The sequence below is a fragment of the Ovis aries genome, chromosome 8 (genome assembly GCF_016772045.2).
Source record: "Ovis aries strain OAR_USU_Benz2616 breed Rambouillet chromosome 8, ARS-UI_Ramb_v3.0, whole genome shotgun sequence".
In the NCBI taxonomy this organism is placed as follows: domain Eukaryota; kingdom Metazoa; phylum Chordata; class Mammalia; order Artiodactyla; family Bovidae; genus Ovis; species Ovis aries.
This window is the reverse complement of record NC_056061.1, coordinates 22,269,471-22,291,400: the sequence shown is the minus strand read 5'-3', so window position 1 is coordinate 22,291,400 and position 21,930 is coordinate 22,269,471. Positions and strand designations below refer to the sequence as shown.

General features: G+C 37.7%; 1 long non-coding RNA gene across 1 annotated transcript in view; it reads right to left on the bottom strand.

The window, feature by feature from the left end:
• Positions 1 to 13,367: 13,367 nt before the first annotated feature.
• LOC132660200 (uncharacterized) overlaps positions 13,368 to 21,930 on the bottom strand; it is a 65,516-nt gene continuing 56,953 nt past the window's right edge. Inside the window, exon 2 of the long non-coding RNA XR_009601519.1 lies at positions 13,368 to 14,802. This is a non-coding gene — a long non-coding RNA (uncharacterized LOC132660200). The remainder of the gene's footprint in view (positions 14,803 to 21,930) is intronic.

Genomic DNA, 21,930 nt, shown 5'->3' with positions numbered 1-21,930 from the left:
ATTTCTCAAGAGGCAGATCAGGAGGTCTGGTATTCCCATCTCTCTCAGAATTTCCCACAGTTTATTGTGATCCACACAGTCAGAGCCTTTGGCATAGTCAATAAAGCAGAAATAGATATTTTTCTGGAACTCTCTTGCTTTTTCCATGATCCAGCGGATGTTGGCAATTTGTTAGGTCATTTAAAAATAAATAAACAGATAGATAAGGCACTTTAGGAAACAACAAAACCATTTTATAATTGCCAAGGAATTTTGAAAGAAATTATCAGTTTCTTATTTTATTATATATTCAATATTTATTAATACTAAGTCCAAATAATATTTTGAGTGACATATTTAAGCATCTGATAACAGATATGTAATATATAAAATAAAGTTCTAGACAAAGAGGACAAAAGCAGGTAGAAGATATAAGTTTTACCTCTCAAGGTGTTTAAATTCTAGTGGCAGAGACAAGAAAATCACACATAACAGGTTATTGAGTATTAGAGAGCAATTAACACGTATCACCAGATGATGGATACAAATTCAAGGTTCCAAGGATTATTACCGTCTAAGTTGGTCAATCCTGAGTCAGAGCTAGGCTAAGACCCTTCTTCACTCTGGAAAGTTGCTGATATTTTAAGTAGTCAACTACACGGAGGAGAATTTGAGGGTCAAAATCAAGGAACTATTTTTGTGACTAAACACATCATACTTCATCACCTTAGTTTTCCCTGTGATTATGTGTGAAGAGGGGGTGGAGAAAGGAGAGAAGCGCTAGATTCTATTTCTTGTTCATTAAATGTAACAGGACAGGATGTTTAACAGACTTAAAATTTCTTTCCATAGTGAGACATAACACAGTGACTCATAGACAGACAAAACGAAGAACTCTGTTACAACTCCAAAGGAAAGAAGGCTACCACCTAAGACCACAGAGTTTTGTACATGGGATGAGAGCTGGATCTGTAGGGGACAGCTGATATATGGCAAACAAAAAGAGGGAGAGCTAGGTTTGGTGGGTATGGATCAGTAAATTTAAATAATTTCTCAGCTCCAGGGCATAGAGGCTGTCCACAGCTGTCTTATACCAGGGCATGGGGTATCTAGGGTGGTTTACAGAGCCTCCGAGACAAAGGAAGTGGTTGAGGTATAAATGATCTGCTCAAGAAAGAAAACTCACCAGCCTCCAGCCACAGATTTAAAATTGGGTCAAGACTGCATTTTAAGAAAAAATTATATTACAGAGTCACTACACATTTTCTCAACCATGTATTGAGATATAAGCCAACCTTTGTGGAATAAAGGCTCTATTTCTCCCCTGGTCCTCCTGACTCACAAGGTGCCTTCTGCAGCTTGGCCTCTATGTTGGTCTCTGTTCTCGCTGCATCCACAGCTGGAACAGCCCTGCTCTATTTTGGGCACTGTCAAAGCTGGACATCTCAAACCTCTGATGGAGACACCGGCTTGACTCCACTCTCCCCCTTCTCACCACCAAATCCCATTGTAATCCTCACATTGTTGGAAGAGCTACACTGTAGCTGCTCTTGGGCAGTTGCTCTCAAACTTAGCTTCATATTATTACCACCTGGGGAATATCTAAAAATGGTGCTTTGACATTCACCCCGGAAAACAAAATCAGAATCTCTTTGTGAGCGACTGAAAGGCACCATTCAGTTGCTCTGTGGCTTTGCCTGGGCCATGAGTTCATATGGTCCCTATCTTCTTCTAGAGTACATGCTGTAAGGATAGGAAACTTAAGATATATGTTTTCACTTATCTCTTTATGTTAACGATTTTAGGTTCCCATTGTCACTCATACACATCACTTTGGTAATTTACTAATTATCTTTTTGTGTGTAATTCTCCATGCTAAGCATATTTTCTCTTTTAATATTATTTCACAATATAACATAAATTTTAAAAAAAATTCCAAGATAGCCACACCACCATAGCATGTTAAAGAACAGGTGCTCCCTGAACCCAACATGTGGCATAACTGTATATGTAGGCAATGGTGAATTGAATCTATTAAATGTTTTGATCCAGACTCATTTGGCAATGCTCCTATAAACTCAGCCCAAATATCCTGGAGAGTAATGCATGCTAATGAAACCAAAGAGGTGGAGGCTGAATTTAAATAAGCACTACAAATACTAGATGCTTGTGATTAAACATGCTGAGGTATGCCAGGAAAATTTAAGTCTCACTAATTATCAGATACCAAATGAGGTATCTGTTCAGTTATAGCTTGACTCAGTAAATCCCTTTTTTTAGTACTATACAGAGTTCAATAGTTTTGAAAATAGATCTGTTTGGACCCTAATAATTAATTCAGTATTGTGTTGAATACACTTCCATTTGTTTCTATATTCAGTAAAAAAAAAAAAAGAAAGAAAGAAAGAAAAAAGAAAACATCTGTTGTTTAATAAAGTTGTACTATGTGTGTTTTTTTAAGTTTGCCTCTATGATAGTCTTTCTTTCTAAATTAATCATAGAAGTGGCAACTTGCAAATTAATTATCTGAGAAAAAAGGTTCTTTAACATGGCTCTATCCAGAGGAAGACTATGTCACTGTAAAACTTTCTGAAAGATCTCCTTATATGGAAGGTGTAATGATTTTTTAAGGATCACAGAGGGGATCAAGGGACTTTGGAACTAAGGGCAATGTATGACAGGAAGAGAGAATGACCAGAGTTAGAAGATCTTATTTCCTGGACAGATCCATTAAGTTAGGTTGTGAACTTTCCAAATGCATTACACCCTTGGTGTTGGAAGAGCACCAAAGGTTTTCCATGCTACAGTCCTGCCTCATAACCCTTACAAAGCTGGAATCAAGAGTCTGCATCCCATCACTGTTTTCTCTCTAATCATGCCACTGTTATTTCACTTACAGCAGGAATAGTTTCATGGAAATGTACATATTTCAAAGGTCATACTGATAAATGATACTAACCAAATCAATGCATTTAACCAACAGGTAGATATTCATCACCTACGGTACAGAAATCACCATGCTAAGGACAAAGGATTATTTTTTATAATTGACCTAGTCCTTGACTTCAAGGTGCTTATAACTAGTAAGAGGAAAGCAACTATAGAAAAATAATGCATTATAAACTTTTTAATAAGGAATATGTGTATATATACTCATATACATACATACATAGATACAAATAATTGTACTTTCACATATGTGTATAGAATAGGATTTCAGAAGGAAAGGAAAATTACATCCTCCCAATAGTGAATGAATTAGTGATCCAGATGTCATTTTTATTTAATCATTCAAGTAAAATGATAAACTATCTTCTATCCTCCAGGTTTTATTTTACTGGAAAACAAACCAAAACCAGAGTTTCCAGTAACTGTAGCACAATGCACGTGTTGGTTATCACTATGGTCCTCAACAAAAACTACCTTCTGATAAGTAGTTCCAGCTGTCAATCATTGAGTCAGTGACTGTGGATTGCTGGAACCAAAGCAGGTTCCACAACCAGAGCAACCATCTGAGATGTGAATTTCAGGGCAAAGCCTTTTTCCATATAGCTTCAGATGCCATTATCCGAATTCAGGTGGTTAGATATCAGATGCAAATTCTAGATTCTGCAAAACATTAAATTCTTAAGGTCTAAGAAATGCTTCCTAAGTGAAGTTCTCCACATATCTGTAGTATTCCATGACTGAATAAAAGCATTATCTTCGTGTGTACAGATCACTCTTTGTACTTTGGAAAATAGAAGCGCTATGTCTCCCTATGTGCCCAAAATGTTATTATAAGTGAAAAATAGTGTGGCTGGATGTTTAGCAAAGTTAATGACCTTGATCAAAAAGTCCATCATGAAATAAACCCTCTCAGTCTTTAAAATGGTCACATTTTAAATAAAAAATTATATGATCACCCCAACATAAGTGACTCATATCTCAAACTACCAAAAAAAATATTGTATAATATTTGTACTTTCTGGTGCTTAATCCTATCTAACAGCATGCTCTACTGAACATATTCCTAAAGGATTACCTAGGTTTGTTGATTACTTCTCATGTGTTTATCATGGTGGAAAAGCATAAACAAGAAACCTAATTAATCAGCAGCTTTCTATGAAGCATTGTTTTATTAGCATACTGAGATATAACAAGGTTTCCCTACTTCAGTTTATTGTACAATTATAGATTTCTTCCCACTGAGTTGTTAAAATGTGTTTCATGGCATATTCTGGTCTTTTAAATATGTAACTTAGATATGCCTACATGCTCATTCACTCAGTCATGTCTAACTCTTTGGGATCTCACGGACTGTAGCCTGCCAGGCTCCTCTGTCCATGGAATTTTCCAGGCAAGAGTACTGGAGAGGATTGCCATTTTCCTACTCTGGGGGATCTTTCTGACCCAGGGATTGAATCTGCATCTCTTGCATCTCCTGCACTGGCAGGCAGATTCTTTACCATTGTGCCATCTGGGAAACTCCAATTTAGATATACTTTCAACAAATATCAGTAAACACTCACTATATTCCAAGCACGGTACTATTAATAATTAAAAAATACACCATGGTAGCTCCTATATGTATAGTGCTTAGTATATGATGAACAATTTACTAAATAAACATTATATATGTACTAGTTTATTTAATCTTAGTCACAAATTTATAAAGTAGTCATCAGAATTCTGTCCCTTTCCCCTGGGAAAAAACAAAGACAGAGGATTTTACTAAACTATCCCAAGCCAAAGAGTGGTAAAGGTATAAAATAGATAGCTAGTGGGAAGCAGCTGCTATATAATACAGGGAGCCCAGCCTGGCTCTCTGTGATGACCTAGAGGGGTGGGATGGTAGGGAGGGAGACTATGAGCAAATTATATATATATATATATATATATATATATATAGTTATGACCGATTTGTATTGTTGTACAGCAGAAACCAATATAATGTTGTAAATTATCCTCCAGTTAAAAAAAAAATTTTAAGGAGCTGATAAATAGCAAACCTGGGTTTGAAAAAGTTTGACAGTATGCTTAATCACTCAGTCATGTCCAAAATCTTTGTAATCCCATGGACTGTAGTCTGTCAGGCTCCTCTGTCCATGGGGATTCTCCAGGTGAGAATACTGGAGTGGGTTGCCATGCCCTCCTTCAGAGGATCTTCATAACCCAGGGATCAAACCCAGGTCACCCACATTGTGGGAGGACTCTACTGTCTGAGCCACCAGAGTAGCCCAAATGAATACTGGAGTGTGTAGCCTATCCTTTCTCCAGGGGATCATCCCAATCCCTTTGGGACGAACTGGGGTCAAACTGGGTTCTCCCACATTGCAGGCGGATTCTTTACCAGCTGAGCTACCAGGGAAGCCTTAGTATTGTCCCCACCATATACATGGCTATAGATTTATTACAAAAGAGACTGAACTATTCTAAATAATTCTGAAAACTTTCTCATTGATTGTGAAATATACCGCTGTTACCTGGGGGTTTTGAATTCCTCTGTAACTGTCAGATATGACAAAGGGATCAGAATGCACACGATGATTTTAGTTGGTGGGGTTCTGGTGGCAAGTGTCAGAGGAGGAATGAGGCTAAGAACTCTGAAATATTAAGTGACTACTGTTTTATAGCTCTTAGCTAATACATTTTCAGAAAAACAAGAAGCAAAGAAATAGTTACAGTATTGACCTGTCCAGGTTATACTGCAGAAAGAAAAAAAAATTTAAGGCTTCTTAAAAATTCTAGTACTTTTGAAGTATTTAAATATACGGTTCTATGCAGTAGTGTTATCATAATTTTAAAGCTTGGGTAACAGATAGTGACTGAGAAAAGAAATTATGCAATTAAATGAAAGTAAAATTGTTGATGTGAATAAAGCAACATGGCCCTTTAGAAGTCATTAAATTGTAAATCGATTAACTAAAGATGACTCTCTGGGCATATTTTGTTTGAAAATTTTTTCCAGACCATTCGAAATGGAAAAAAAAAATAACCCTTGAAACATTAAAACTTCAAAGAGCTTTTAATTGATCTGGATGATAGTCTCCTGCACTTTGAAATTCTCTGCACTATAGTTAGACGTTTTCAATTATGCTGACTATTCTCATCCACAGGGGCTCAAGAGTAATACAGACGCAAGGAATAGCTTACGTTTCCAGATGTTGACATATTACATTGAATGGTATTTACCAAGAAGCAAACATCTATTTGCTCATTGTGTTGCCCTTGATTCTTAAGTTTCATTTTCACAAACATCATTTTCTTTTTAGAGTTTGATAGCTGTATGCAGTACACAGAGGTGACAGGAAGATATCCACCCAAAACTTGGATGTGATATTCCTCCCTGAAAGTAAGCTGAAAAGCATCGCTTATCATGGAACCACGAAGTTACCTTAAAACCAGTCCTTCAAGATCTAGCATTACAACAAATGGATATTTTTAAACTGTTATTTAAAAATACAATATCTTTATTTGAAGAATTACTGTAAATGAAAATAACCTTTTCTCTTTCAATTACATGAGAGGCTGGGCAATGCAGGTTTGGGAAAATGGGTACAGCTTATATCCTCCTCATGACAGAGAAAAACAATTTAAAGTCTGCAGGGCAGTTTAGAAAGAAAGAGGTGAAGAGCAGAAAAGAAGAAGCCAGAGGAAGCAGGAGGTCAGCCCTGCCTAGAGAGAAAGTTCCAAGGAAGAAAATCATGGTAACAGCATGACTGAAAGTAATTCTGGGAGAACTGTGCCTGCTCAGTTGTGTGCGACTCTTTGAGACCTCATGGACTGTAGCTCCTCTGTCCCTGGGATTCTCCAGGCAAGAATATTGGAATGGGTTGCCATTTTCTTTTCCAGGGGATCTTCCCGACCCAGGGATCAAATCCAAGTCTCATGCACAGCAGATGGATTCTTTACCACTGTGACACCCGGGGAAAAGGGAATAGTGATTTCCTCGCAGAGTTCTTTATGACATGAAGCAAACATACCACTGTGAAGCCTCCCATAGATCTTCAGTGCTTTAGCAAAAATCTAGCATAATTATTGATGTTCTGTGTAAGTAAGAATGCGCCCATGTATGTCAAATTATGAAGGACAGATTATCACATCCAAAGAAATGCATGAAGAAGAAGAGAACACTCAGGAAGCAGAAGTACAATGTAGACGAGTCTAAAAGATTCCTCCGGGAATGTACAAAAATCATAGATAAAACACTGATGAAAGAAATCAAAGAGGACACTAATAGATGGAGAAATATACCATGTTCATGGATTGGAAGAATCAATATAGTGAAAATGAGTATACTACCCAAAGCAATTTACAAATTCAATGCAATCCCTATCAAGCTACCAGCCACATTTTCACAGAACTAGAACAAATAATTTCAAGATTTGTATGGAAATACAAAAAACCTCGAATAGCCAAAGCAATCTTGAGAAAGAAGAATGGAACTGGAGGAATCAACTTGCCTGACTTCAGGCTCTACTACAAAGCCACAGTCATCAAGACAGTATGGTACTGGCACCAAGACAGACATATAGATCAATGGAACAAAATAGAAAGCCCAGAGATAAATCCACACACATATGGACACCTTATCTTTGACAAAGGAGGCAAGAATATACAATGGAGTAAGACAATCTCTTTAACAAGTGGTGCTGGGAAAACTGGTCAACCACTTGTAAAAGAATGAAACTAGATCACTTTCTAACACCATACACAAAAATAAACTCAAAATGGATTAAAGATCTAAATGTAAGATCAGAAACTATAAAACTCCTAGAGGAGAACATAGGCAAAACACTCTCAGACATAAATCACAGCAGGATCCTCTATGATCCACCTCCCAGAATGCTGGAAATAAAAGCAAAAATAAACAAATGGGATCTAATTAAAATTAAAAGCTTCTGCACAACAAAGGAAAATATAAGCAAGGTGAAAAGACAGCCTTCTGAATGGGAGAAAATAATAGCAAATGAAGCAACTGACAAACAACTCATCTCAAAAATATACAAGCAACTTATGCAGCTCAACTCCAGAAAATAAACGACCCAATCAAAAAATGGGCCAAAGAACTAAATAGACATTTCTCCAAAGAAGACATACGGATGGCTAACAAACACATGAAAAGATGCTCAACATCACTCATTATTAGAGAAATGCAAATCAAAACCACAATGAGGTACCACTTCACACCAGTCAGAATGGCTGCGATCCAAAAATCTACAAGCAATAAATGCTGGAGAGGGTGTGGAGAAAGGAACCCTCCTACACTGTTGGTGGGAATGCAAACTAGTACAGCCACTATGGAGAACAGTATGGAGATTCCTTAAAAATTGCAAATAGAACTACCTTATGACCCAGCAATCCCACTGCTGGGCATACACACCGAGGAAACCAGAATTGAAAGAGACACATGTACCCCCAATGTTCATCGCAGCACTGTTTATAATAGCCAGGACATGGAAACAACCTAGATGTCCATCAGCAGATGAATGGATAAGAAAGCTGTGGTACATATACACAATGGAGTATTACTCAGCCATTAAAAAGAATTCATTTGAATCAGTTCTGATGAGATGGATGAAACTGGAGCCGATTATACAGAGTGAAGTAAGCCAGAAAGAAAAACACCAATACAGTATACTAACACATATATATGGAATTTAGGAAGATGGCAATGACGACCCTGTATGCAAGACAGGGAAAGAGACACAGATGTGTATAACGGACTTTTGGACTCAGAGGGAGAGGGAGAGGGTGGGATGATTTGGGAGAATGACATTCTAACATGTATACTATCATGTGAATTGAATCGCCAGTCTATGTCTGTCGCAGGATGCAGCATGCTTGGGGCTGGTGCATGGGGATGACCCAGAAAGATGTTACGGGGAGGGAGGTGGGAGGGGGTTCATGTTTGGGAATGCATGTAAGAATTAAAGATTTTAAAATTTAAAAATAAAAAATTAAAAAAATAAAAATAAAAATAAAAACTTCTAGTTATAAAATAAATAAGCCATGGGGATGTAATGTACAGCATAAGAAATATGGTCAATAATATTTTAATTTTTTTATGGTAACAGGTGGTAACTAGGCTTATTGTGATGATTGTTTTACAATATATAAAAATATCAAGTCACTATGTCCTAAATCTGAAATTAATAATATTTTAAATCAATAAAAATTTAAAAATAAAGAAATTCTATTAAGCATAAAAAAAAAAAATCATAGGGAAGGCTATAGACTCCAACACACTCCAGAAATAGAAGTTTAAAAAGCAGTTTTATCTAGATCTCAAGGGGTAGGAATGTTTACCTTACCTCTCTTTTATATCACCATGTTTAAAGAAAAATTCTTTTGATAGGACGGAGAAAGTTTGGAGCAGCAGAAAAAAAGTGTAAGGACAGAAAATTCACAAAGGAAAACATACATAGTGTTCATCTAGACACTTTACAGAGAAGAGAGTATCTTGTTAGAACCAAAGCATTCTGTTCCCAATGCCCTTAATGGAGACAGATGGAGTCCACTGCTGTAAACAGATATTACTAAATAAAGTGAAGTGAAGTGAAGTCGCTCAGTTGTGTCCGACTCTTTGCGACCCCATGGACTGTAGCCTACCAGGCTTCCCTGTCCATGGGATTTTCCAGGCAATAGCCCTGGAGTGGATTGCTATTTCCTTCTCCACGGGATCTTCCCAACCCAGGGATTGAACCCGGGTCTTCTGCATTGTAGACAGACACTTTACCGTCTGAGCCACTAGACGATAAATATCCTATTTTGCTTTGTTTCATGTTTAGCAAGTAATATTCTGATTGAAATTTGACTTCTTCACTTATTGGTAATAGTACAAGTTAATAAAAATTATTAAACTGACTAAATTTTATAAACATTTCTATGAGCTTAGTTTATGTGATTCTATCATTGAAAATGGTATATTTTCAAGTCTTAAAGATCACACTTATTGACATGCCATTTGAAAGTCAGCCCCTGGATCCTAGCAAAAAATCTCTTTTGGTATGTAAAGTACAAAACCTCTTAGAAAAAAATCAAGTTAGCATCTCATAATGATAACCAATGGTTCTCAACATAGTACTTTTACTTGAATATCTTTGCAACCCATTGCCATATCAATCCAACTAGCTCAATGCATTACAGATTGTGGTTTAGATAAACTAATATAATATAGAGACAGACAGCTACATATTAATATAACATATATATGGGAACATATTTTTAACAGCAAAATTCCATATTTTATAATATCTGTTGAGTCAGTTGAAATAGTGATAATTTTATTTCACTGTATTTGTAACTAACAATATAAGAACTATTCAGAATATGTTCATTTTCTTTCCTTCCTTCATTGTCATCAGTAAATTAAGAATTACCGTTTGCCAGAGTGCTTTATTCTGGGTATATCATGTTGTTTCATGACACCCCTTTTACTTAAACACCCCCTTTTACTTAGTCTTGATGAGATCAATGTGTTGTGTTAGTTGCTCAATCGTATCTGACTCCGCAACACCATGGACTGTAGCCTCTCAGGCCCCTCCATCCATGGGTCCAGGCCAGAATACTGGAGTGGGTTGCCATTTCCTTCTCCAGGAGTCTTCCTGACCCAGAGACTGAACCCATGTCTCCTTTGTCTCCTGCACTGCAGGCAGATTCTTTACCCACTGGGCCACTGGGGAAGCCAAAGGGGAGGTATATTAGGAATGAGAAAATGATAAAATTAAAAATATTGATAGCTGTAATTAATATTTAGAGTTTATGATGACAGAGAAAATGCAATTAAGTGAGGTAAAAATGTAGTGTCTGTTATCTCAACCAAGGTGGGAGTTGGTAGATGATACTATAAATTAGAGGGATGAATCTCAGAGAAGGCAGGACCTTTCCCAGATATCAGAATACAAGGCTGATCCCACCTGTATGCCCCACAGTTAAGGAGTGCTGCAGAACTCGAAAAGCGCAGTGAAGATTTCAGACAATGCTGGCTTTGAATCAGGGATCATTTGCATCAACATTTGCATCGCTTTTCCAGCCCAGAGACTTTAGACGATCTTACCCACTTATTAAAGTTGGATATATTAATGGTCTTACTGGATTGTTTAAGGGTTAATAACATAAAATAAGCCAAATAAGTAGCACAGTGCCTGGAACAGGACAAATGGTCAGTATGTACCAATATGTAACTAGTATTACTATATATTAGAAATATTAACCTTAATTAAAAGGTTCTGATGTCTAGCATTTGGAATTTTTGCATCAAGTAAGGAAGTGAGAAGGAGCATTTTATAAACAGTATGAGAAACACTGCTGATTTAATCAACGGGGTCACACAGAGTCAGACACAACTGAAGCGACTTAGCAGCAGCAGCAGTGGTTCTAGGGCTTCCCAGGCGGCACCAGTGATAACCCACCTGCCAGTGCGGAAATACAGGAAGTGTGGGTTCAGTCCATGGGTCAGGAAGATCCCCGGGAAGAGGGCATGGGAACTCACTCCAACATCTGCCTGGAGAATCCCATGGACAGAGGAGCCTGCCAGGCTACAGTTCTTAGCATGCAGTCCTGAAGTCCTACGTCCTGAAGCACACAGTAGTTCTAGAGAGCCCACCTGAAGCAACTGTGTCAGTAGGGAAGAATTAGGAGTCACTCTTAGAAAAAGAATATTCTGGGAAGAGATACCTTTGGGGGTTTTTATTTTGATTACTGGACAAAGGTAACTGGAATGAGAGACACAGTGGAACTAACAAGGCAAGAACCTGGATGTAGTTCTACATTTCTGTCTTAAAGAATGTCAGGGCTAAAGGCTTTCCTCTTAGGTTTAGGCCTTTTCCATCCTCCATGGGACACTCCTCTAAGGACTGTCCTTCAAGTTGTTCAGGTTGATCTTTTTTTTTTTTTTTTCCTACACTCTCTACACCAAAATGACTTCATCTACCCACTGCATTAGTCAGAGTCTTCTGAGAAGCAATACCAAAAAGCATTAAACAAGCAAAGATTTTATTAGGGGAAGTGATAGAGGGTGGGGGTAAGGGGCAGGTCTTCAGAGAGGGCGTATAGGGAGAAGTTATGGAGACCTGGGAGAAAGGATTTAGTGGAAGCTTCCTGGACTGACATGTCATCTAACAAAGTTTTGACAAAGTCCTTAGGAAGTCCTTCAGCCAAAGTTGATCAGCAAATGAATCCGGCTTTTCCGAAGAGTGGGTCCACCATCTTCTTCTCCCTGCAGTCAGTCTTCGGCAAGGAGCCTACGGGCTGAATGTGGCCTCAATCTGGGTGATGAACTTCCAAGTTCAGATACTGGAGGTCTGCAAGATTCATTCAAGGCCTCCACACCAACCTAGCAGAATTAATTCCCAATGGAAATTCCCAACAACAACCTCAATTCGAGTTCCAGGTTAATTTAACTACCTGATTCATACTCCTCTTCAATTCTGCCACAGATCCTCTGACTCCAAGCATCTCAAATTTCCTTGCCTCCTTTGCCAGTGCTTCTACCTCAATCTGTTCTATATCCCCCATATTTAAAAGTACCAAAATGTATCTAGTTAGTTAGAAGCTGAAGTGAAGTGAAGTGAAGTGAAGTGAAGTCGCTCAGTCGTGTCCGACTCTTTGCGACCCCATGGACAGTAGCCTTCCAGGCTCCACCGTCCATGGGATTTTCCAGGCAAGAATACTGGAGTGGGTTGCCATTTCCTTCTCCAGGGGATCGTCCCAACCCAGGGATCAAACCCGGGTCTCCTGCATTGTAGACTGACACTTTACCATCTAAGCCACCAGTTAGAAGCTGAGTCAAGTCCTAAATCTCATGTCCTCAAAGATTTTTCTCCCTCCATCTTCATCAATTTCTTTTAGAATCATCTCTTATCCTAAATCTTTTCCTGTTGATCATCACAACCTTAAATTATTGTAGGACACTAGTATCTCTAACTCTTGCAATAGGCTTTTGACTTGCACTCTTGGCTCCAGATAGCCCCCTTGCAAATATATTTTCCATGCTGTCTCAACTATGTCCCTGGTAAAATTCTGATTTTATTAGGTTATTTCCTTCCTAAAGTCCCTCAGATAGGCTGTTTTATTCCTTTGGAAAGGACCAGCACTTACATACATGATATATCAGTTGGGGCTCTGCTTTCTTTTTATAGCTTTTCCTCTGTAAATACCTATCAGCACCCCCTGGGCTCCAGCAACAGTGAAATCGCTGAACTTAATCTACTGGAAATGTGCTTTATATGCTTCTGTTTCTTTTTAAATATTATTTCTAATGGAATACCCTTCCCCTCCTGCTGGACTGGCTACTTCCTATTATTTTCTTTGAGAACAAAATACAATTATGTATCTCAAAGAAAACTGAAGTATCTGAAATAATTAGGAACATAAGTTTTAGTTAATAATGGTCAAAACAGAACTAAGGTAAAAAGAGAATGGTTTTATTTTAAGGACAGCAGAATGAGAGCAGAAACATTTTTTAATGATGTCTAGTAGTAGGGTGTTAGTTCCTCAGTTGTGTCTGTCTCTGTGACCCCATGGAATACAGCCCACCAGACTCCTCTGTCCATAGAATTCTAATTCTACTGGATTTGGCAGCCATTCCCTTCTCCAGGGGATCTTCCTGACCCAGGCATCGAACTGTGGCCTTCAGCATTGCAGGTGGATTCTTTACCATCTGAGCCACTGGGGAAGTCGTTTATGATGCCTACAGGAATATAAAGATGTGAATTTAATCTAGTTGTTTAAAAGTACAGTGAGAAATTAATGGCATAGTTTGATATATGTGATAATTACCCACTGAAGAAGGGCATGGCAACCCACTCCAGTACTCTTGCCTGGAGAATCCCAGGGACAGAGGAGCCTGGTGGGCTATGGTCCATAGGGTGGCAAAGAGTCGGACATGACTGAAGCAACTTAGCACGCATGCACACATAAGATAATTGCATCCTGACTATATTTTAAAATAATGACGCTTATATTTTCAAGGTAGATGCTACAGTGTTTATGAGTGAAGTGATAAGAATCCTGGGGTTTCTACCAAAATAATCCAGAACAAGAGTGGAAGTAGTCATAGGGAAGAAAGGAAATGAATAAGGGATAGTTTAAACAGAAAGATAAGCACATGGTATATTATACTGTCCTCTGTTTTGTGTTTTCTATTTTTCATGACAAAAAGTTATTGTTGTTGTTGTTTTTAAGACACCTGGAAATAGTACTAATAGCATGGTAGAGAAGTAAAAGAGGAAGAAGAACTTAGCATTCAGAAGTTGATGGGTGTCTAGTGTGTAGAGATGGTAAGATATATGTATAAGGTTTGCAAGGCAAAATTAAAAGCCACAAGATACCTCTAAAAGAAGAGGTTACAAAAAAATGAAAGTAAAGTTGGTGAAAGTCTTTATAAAGTATTCTAAGTAAGCACTAAACAGAACAAAGTAAACGACACAGATACAGACTTCCTTGGTAGTCCAGTGGTTATAAGACTTCATGCTTCCACTGCAGGAGGTATGTCTGTTCAATCCCTGGGCAGGGAATTTCCACATGCCGTGTGGTGTGGCCAAGAAAAAAACACAACTCAGATAGCCGTGTATGTGCATGTGTGTGCATGGGTGTGTAACAGTGAAGGGAAGGAGGTGGAAAAGAAACTAAGATGTTACAATGAAAACAATACTAAACGCACGCCATCCGTTTTGGAGACCTACAGGAGATTTTCACGTGTGTATACGCTCAGTGCTTCAGTCGTGCCCTGCTCTTTGCAATCCCATGGACTGTAGCTGGCCAGGATCCTCTGTCCATGGAATTCTCCAGACAAGAGTACTGGAGTGGGTTGTCATTTCCTTCTTCAGGAAGCTCCTCCTGTAGAGGAAAGAAATGCTCAGCTCCCTGGAGTTGAAGACCAAAGGTGTGCTCCCTACCTTAGATTACACTGCCTCATCTCACAGGGAGAGGTCCTGGGACTCATTACTCTAAAAAATATGATAAATTTTAGAAGTGAGTTTTCCCTCTGAAAGGCTTGCATATGTCAGTTTTCAAAATTGGCACCCTATGGTCCTCTAGACATTCCTTTAGCATTCAAGGATCCTTAAGATTTTGGAACATTTATACAGTGTATATAATTAAAGGTAGGATTTACTGATTGATCTTTACTGAGACTCTAGAGAGACTGACAAAGGTATCATCTCTATCCATCCCCCAGACCCTACTCCAAACTGCCCTGTCTTGGAGAACACAAATATTAAAGGAGCTATTCTTTACTACTGCTTATTGATTTCATCTAATTTTCATACTGTCACTCATGATCGATACAGTTAATTTTTGCTGTTCTGTATGTATATTGGATATTGTCATTTATACCATTAATCACATCCATAATTGTCATAAGAACAGAAATGCCTTTTCTTAGACGTTTCATTCTAAAATATAATTATCCAGACATCCTGCTGTTAATGGCACCGAATCCTAATTACTTCAAAATGAAGCCATTATTCATAAACTTAGAGCCTGTACTACACATGTTTACAGTAAGTAGATGGGACAATACTATAAAATTTATTATCTACAGTACAGCTCATTTTCTAGAAGCTGATTTAAGTGCTCAGCTCCTTAGTATTTCTTTTTCCAACCTTATTAACATATGATAAAGTTTACCAGCTCCAGCAGTCTAAAGAATAATGGTATAAATTGTCCCTCCCTGAAAACTGACATTCAAAGCTCCTTAACAAACTACATGGTTAATGACAAACGCCCTCACAACACAAACTGTGTCACTAGTAAAATGACATCTTCCATTATAATTTTTTTTTCTGGATTTTATACAAGATAATTATGTCAGAGAAGTATACCAACAGATTATTTCTCAAATAATTTGTGATCTAATAATGAGTAATAACCTAACAATTGCACATTACATTTCCACAGTGCTTTACACTTTTCAGAGTATTTTCACATCCATTATCATATTTTATCTTAAAAATTTTACTTATGTGGTATTTACCTACTTAAATTCCTTTTAAGTCACTCCTGCTGACCAATACCAGAAAAATCTCGACACATTCCTTATTAATTTTCAATGAACCTAGGACTCACAAACGTCTATTTCTTTTTGTATATTCTCTTCAGTTTCTTTTCTCAAAGATTAAGACATAAACATATGTAGATTGCCCAAAACCAAAGTGTATTTAAACTGAAAATAATACTAATAAATTCTTCTGGATTGTTTTTCTACCTTTTTTACATTTATCAACAACTGTATTTATACAACACAATGAAAGTCCCAGCAGGAAGGTGTTCATTTTTTTCCTTTCAAAATCTTAAAGTTATTCATAAATTCGAATTTCTGTTGATTTTAAAAAGCATTTCTTGAGTAAATATCCTAAGCAATTTAAGTATTTTCTTTTCTTTCTGGTGTCAGATCCATCAATACCCCATTCAAGTCTATCAACCTGTGTAAAACTCCTCTGACATTTATCTATGAAATATTTTATTAGTTTCCACATTAATGTTTAATCTCCATTCCACTATTATTTACACGTGATTTAACTGTGTTGCACTTTTCTATTTTTAAACTTCTCTCTTTGGAGTATGAAAAAATAGGCACTTTCCTAATTTGGTAGTGAAGTGAAATTGGTACAAACACTCTGGAACATCATTTGGCAACATATGCTAAGAAATTTTGGCTTATTCATCTCAAAGAGACAGTCCATAAGCACAAAGATTTAAGCAGGAGAAGATTCATCACATCATTATTATTTTTGAACACAAATCATTTTATATCTGAAAAGAGCTATGTGACATAGGCTATTACCAATACATAGTGATACAGAGGTGGCAGGTAAGAGGTGTGGGCCACTCTGAAGTTTGAGTGCCTGGGTTCAGAGCTCCACTCTGCTATAGGCCAGCAGCATGATAGGCATGGTAATCAGTTCAGTTCAGTCGCTCAGTCGTGTCTGACTCTTTGCAACCCCATGAATCGCAGCATGCCAGGCCTCCCTGTCCATCACCAACTCCCGGAGTTCAAACTCATGTCCATTGAGTCGGTGATGCCACCCAGCCATCTCATCCTCTGTTGTCCCCTTCTCCTCCTGCCCACAATCCCTCCCAGCATCAGAGTCTTTTCCAATGAGTCAACTCTTCACATGAGGTGGCCAAAGTAATGGAGTTTCAGCTTTAGCAGTAGTCCTTCCAAAGAACACCCAGGATTGATCTCCTTTAGAATGGACTGGTTCAATCTCCTTGCAAACCAAGGGACTCACAAGAGTCTTCTCCAACACCACAGTTCAAAAGCATCAATTCTTCAGCACTCAGCTTTCTTCACAGTCCAACTCTCACATCCATACATGACCATTGGAAAAACCATAGCCTTGACTGGACGGACCTTTGTTGGCAAAGTAATGTCTCTGCTTTTGAATATGCTATCTAGGTTGGTCATAACTTTCCTTCCAAGGAGTAAGCATCGTTTAATTTCATGGCTGGAATCACCATCTGCAGTGATTTTGGAGCCAAAAAAATAAAGTCTGACACTGTTTCCACTGTTTCCCCATCTATTTCCCATGAAGTGATGGGACCAGATGCCATGATCTTCGTTTTCTGAATGTTGAGCTTTAAGCCAACTTTTTCACTCTCCTCTTTCACTTTCATCAAGAGGCTTTTTAGTTCCTCTTCACTTTCGGCCATAAGGGTGGTGTCATCTGCATATCTGAGGTTATTGATATTTCTCCAAGCAATCTTGATTCCAGCTTATACTTCTTCCAGCCCAGCGTTTCTCATGATGTACTCTGCATATAAGTTAAATAAACAGGGTGACAATATATAGCTTTGATGTACTCCTTTTCCTATTTGGAACCAGTCTGTTATTCCATGTCCAGTTCTAACTGTTGCTTCCTGACCTGCATACAGGTTTCTCAAGAGGCAGGTCAGGTGGTCTGGTATTCCCATCTCTTTCAGAATTTTCCACAGTTTATTGTGATCCACAAAGTCATAGGCTTGGCATGGTAATAAAACTCTCTAAATATTCATTTATCATGGAGATGATAAAACAACTACTCCACAGAGTTGTTGACAGAATCAAAAAAATACAAACCAAAGCTGTTAACACATTGCTTGATACATAATAAGTGTTCAGCAAATGCTACCTACTAAAACTGTTTTTGTTTTTGGTTGTTTTTTAATTTTATTAAATAATCTATATATTTCCCTATAAAAATGTAAGGTGTACAGCATAACAGTTGACATATTGTGTAACAATTAACATAATAATTTTAGTTAGCATTCATCATCTCAAAGGCAAAGGCAAAGCACTCACTCAGTCGTGTCCGACTCTGCAACCCCGTGGACTGTAGCCTACCAGGCTCTTCCGTCCATGGGATTCTCCAGGCAGGAGTACTGGAGTGGGTTGCCATTTCCTTCTCCAGGAGATCTTTCCAACCCAGGGATCAAACCCAGGTCTCCTACATTGCAGGCAGACGCTTTACTGTCTGAGCCACCAGGGAATCATCTTACATAGATATAAGAAAAAAAGAAGAAAAAATCCCTTGTAATGAGAACTCTTCGGCTTTATTTTCTTAACTTCTCTATATAATCATCGTGCTGTACACTATATTGCTAGTAATTATAGGTATGCTGTGCTTAGTCGCTTAGTCATGTCCGACTCTGCGACCCCATGGACTGTAATCTGCCAGGCTCCTATGTCGATGGGGATTCTCCAGGCAAGAATACTAGAGTGAGTTGCCATGCCCTCTTTCAGGGGACCTTCACAACCCAGGGATCGAAGCCAGGTCTCCCATACTGCAGGCAGATTCTTTACTGTCTGAACCACCAGGGAAGCCCAATTATCTTATAACTAGATGTTTTTACTTTTGACCATCTTCCTCTAATGCTCCTTCCTCCCACCCCACCTTTGGTGACCACAAATCTGATCTCCTTTTCTATAAATTTGAATGTTTTTGTTTTATAGATTTTCTGTATATGTGCAATTATGCAATATTTGCCTTTCTCTGCCTGACTTAACTTTACTTAGCATAATGCCCTCAGGAATCTCAGCCATCAGGAACCATTGCTGCAAATGACAGGATTTCCTCATTTTCTTATGGGTGAATAATACTCATACATATATGTAATTTCAACTTTATCCATTCATAAGTTTTGATGGCCATGTGGGTTGTTTTCATGTCTTGGTTGTTGTAAATAATGTTGCTTTGAACATGGGGTACAGATATCTTTTTTAGTTAATGGTTTCATTTGTTTTGTACATATTCTCAGAAATGAAATAGCTGGATTATATGGTAATTCTTTTTAATCTTTTGAGGATCCACCATACTGTTTTTTGTAGGAGTTGGACCACTATTTGCAATTTACAATCCCACCAACAGTGCACAAGGGTTTCCTTCTCTTCTCATTGTTGTTAGCATTTCTAATATCCTATTTGGTGGGGGGGGGGTGATAAACATTCTAACAAGCATGCGGTAACAACTTAGTGTGGTTCTGACTTGCATTTTCCTAACTACTAGTGATCTCAGCATCTTTTCAAGTATCTGCATCATTATTTTTAATACAGAATATGCAAAAAACACCCACAAATCCTATACTATTTAAAAACTTGAACAAGTTAATTTATGCTTTGGCTATAAAATGAATATTAAGAATCTCTTCAAAGCAATGTGATTTTGTTTTTATTATTGTTCTTATGGTTTCTTATTGTTATCAACACTTCTTTCACTGCCATCCCCAACCTTCAAGGCTTCCACATGATCTATTCAACTTTCCCAACTTCAGAATTCCTAATTTTTTCAGAATAACTAAGAGAAATGAGTCAAAGCAGCCTTCAGCTTTCCCACTACCATATTTAATGAAGTAGTCATCCCCTCTCTTCCATGTCTGTCCTACCAAGTCAGAGAGTTTGATAAAAGATCATCACCTCAGTTGCTCTGCATTATAAATATTCCAAGTCACATGCATTTGCTGAGACTTTATTTGATATAGAAAAAAAGTGTTATAAAATTAATCTTTTTTATCCATTTTCTTATATTTGGTAGCCCTAAAATGAATATCATCAAATTCATTTTTATTACCTCTCTGCTGGTATCTCACAACTGGGGGAGTAGAGGGTGCTCTAGGGACTAATACACACAGACATATGGGATTTTGTGGGGCTGAGCCCATCATTTTAGTTTATGGGCTTTAGAATCATATAGTCTATATGTTCAATTTCCCAGCCCAGCATGGTGTTTAATGAAGCTGTTTAAAGTTATGGTCATAAAAAGTCTTATTTTTATTGAAAGGAAAGAAATGCTTTTGAGGAAATGCTATAGTAGAAAAGAGGGATAGAAAATTAAAATGCAGTTCGATCCTACCTATATAAGATAATATGCCCATATGGAAGATGTATACTAATATAGATTCCCTCTCATGAAGGAGAATCTTGCTCTGAGGATTCAAATATTTGGGGATATTTTTAAACTATACAAGCCACCACTGCTTACAAATGTAGGATTTATGGCAGTTATTATTAAAGACTCCATTTTTCCCAGCCTCTTCCTCCACACATACACACACACACATGCACAAGCATATGTTTTGAAACCCACTAGATAACTGAAATTATTGATGGAAGTGTCTTTAAACATGTAAACTGTTAGAAGCAAACAGCATAATAGAGAATAATTGCTCAGAAATCTTGAGCGGTTAATGTTGGGTAGTGAGATATGAGTAATTTTGTAACCATTATTATTTATGTTTTCTGTAATAAGTGTGTAATTTTAGAATCAGGAAAAAACTAATATTTATGTGTTATTTTTTCTAAATTTAAGCAGAGTACTTGTATGTCAAAACAAACTGGCAGAATCTGATATCTGCTCTCAATTTCTCCCTTTTCAATCAATATTGAAATACAAAAGAACTAATCTTTGTAATATTCTGCATTGATAATATCTAACCTTTCTGTCCTCCTGGAAGTCATGAAAGCTGGTCACTGAGTTAGTCATGACCTGTCACAGCGCATGAACACACATCACCAGGGGAAAATACAGTGGCAGTGGGGTCACAAAGAGTCAGAAACGCCTGAAGTGACTTAGCATGCACAGTAGAAGCCACAGTAACTTGTGTGCATGCTAAATCATTTCACATGTCTGACTCTTTGCCACTGTATGGAATGTAGCCCATCAGGCTCCTCTGCCCATGAAATTTTCTAGGCAAGAAGTCAGAGTGGGCTGCCATGCTCTCCTCCAAGGGATCTTTCCCACTCAGGGATTGAACCCACATCTCTTGTCTGGCAGGCAGGTTCTTTACTAGCAGGTATACCTGGGGAGCACAGCAGTAACTTACTGACTTACCTCTTTGAGGCACTATTCTCATTGTTTTATGTACATTAATGCATGGAATCCTCACATCCCTATGAGGTAGCTACTCCTTTTGTTTCTTAGTGAGGAAACAAACTAAGACACAGAGAAATTTTAAAATCTGCTCAAGGTCACCTATTAAAAGAAGGGTAGAGCTCAGAGTCAAGGCCATATGGACCAATTCCAGAATTCACTCTTAATTCAGTGCTTAAGTAAATAATAAGTAATTCAATTGGCATCAAAACTCTATGATCCATTTTCATTTGATTTCTAATTATGTCTAAAACTTCTTTCTAAGCATGATTTCTGGCATACCACAAGCTCTCATTAAAGAAATACAGACTATTTTAAATATTATTATGTTATTGCTATTATTATGTCTCTTTTCATCATTTCACTTCCCAATATGATTTGTTTCATTTGTAAAGAATTATCAGATGTCAGTCTTTCACTCTACACACCTGATGAATTTCTTTTTTAATTTTTCGGAGCTTAATAATTGATTGAATTTATTAATGCTTTTATTACATAGGATAGGATTTCTTGTCTTCCTTTTTCCCATAATTTCTAGGGTTGGCTTCAGCATGAATGACCATGTACTTAAGAGACAACATCATCACAGCCAACCAAAACCTATAAGGAGAATACTCAT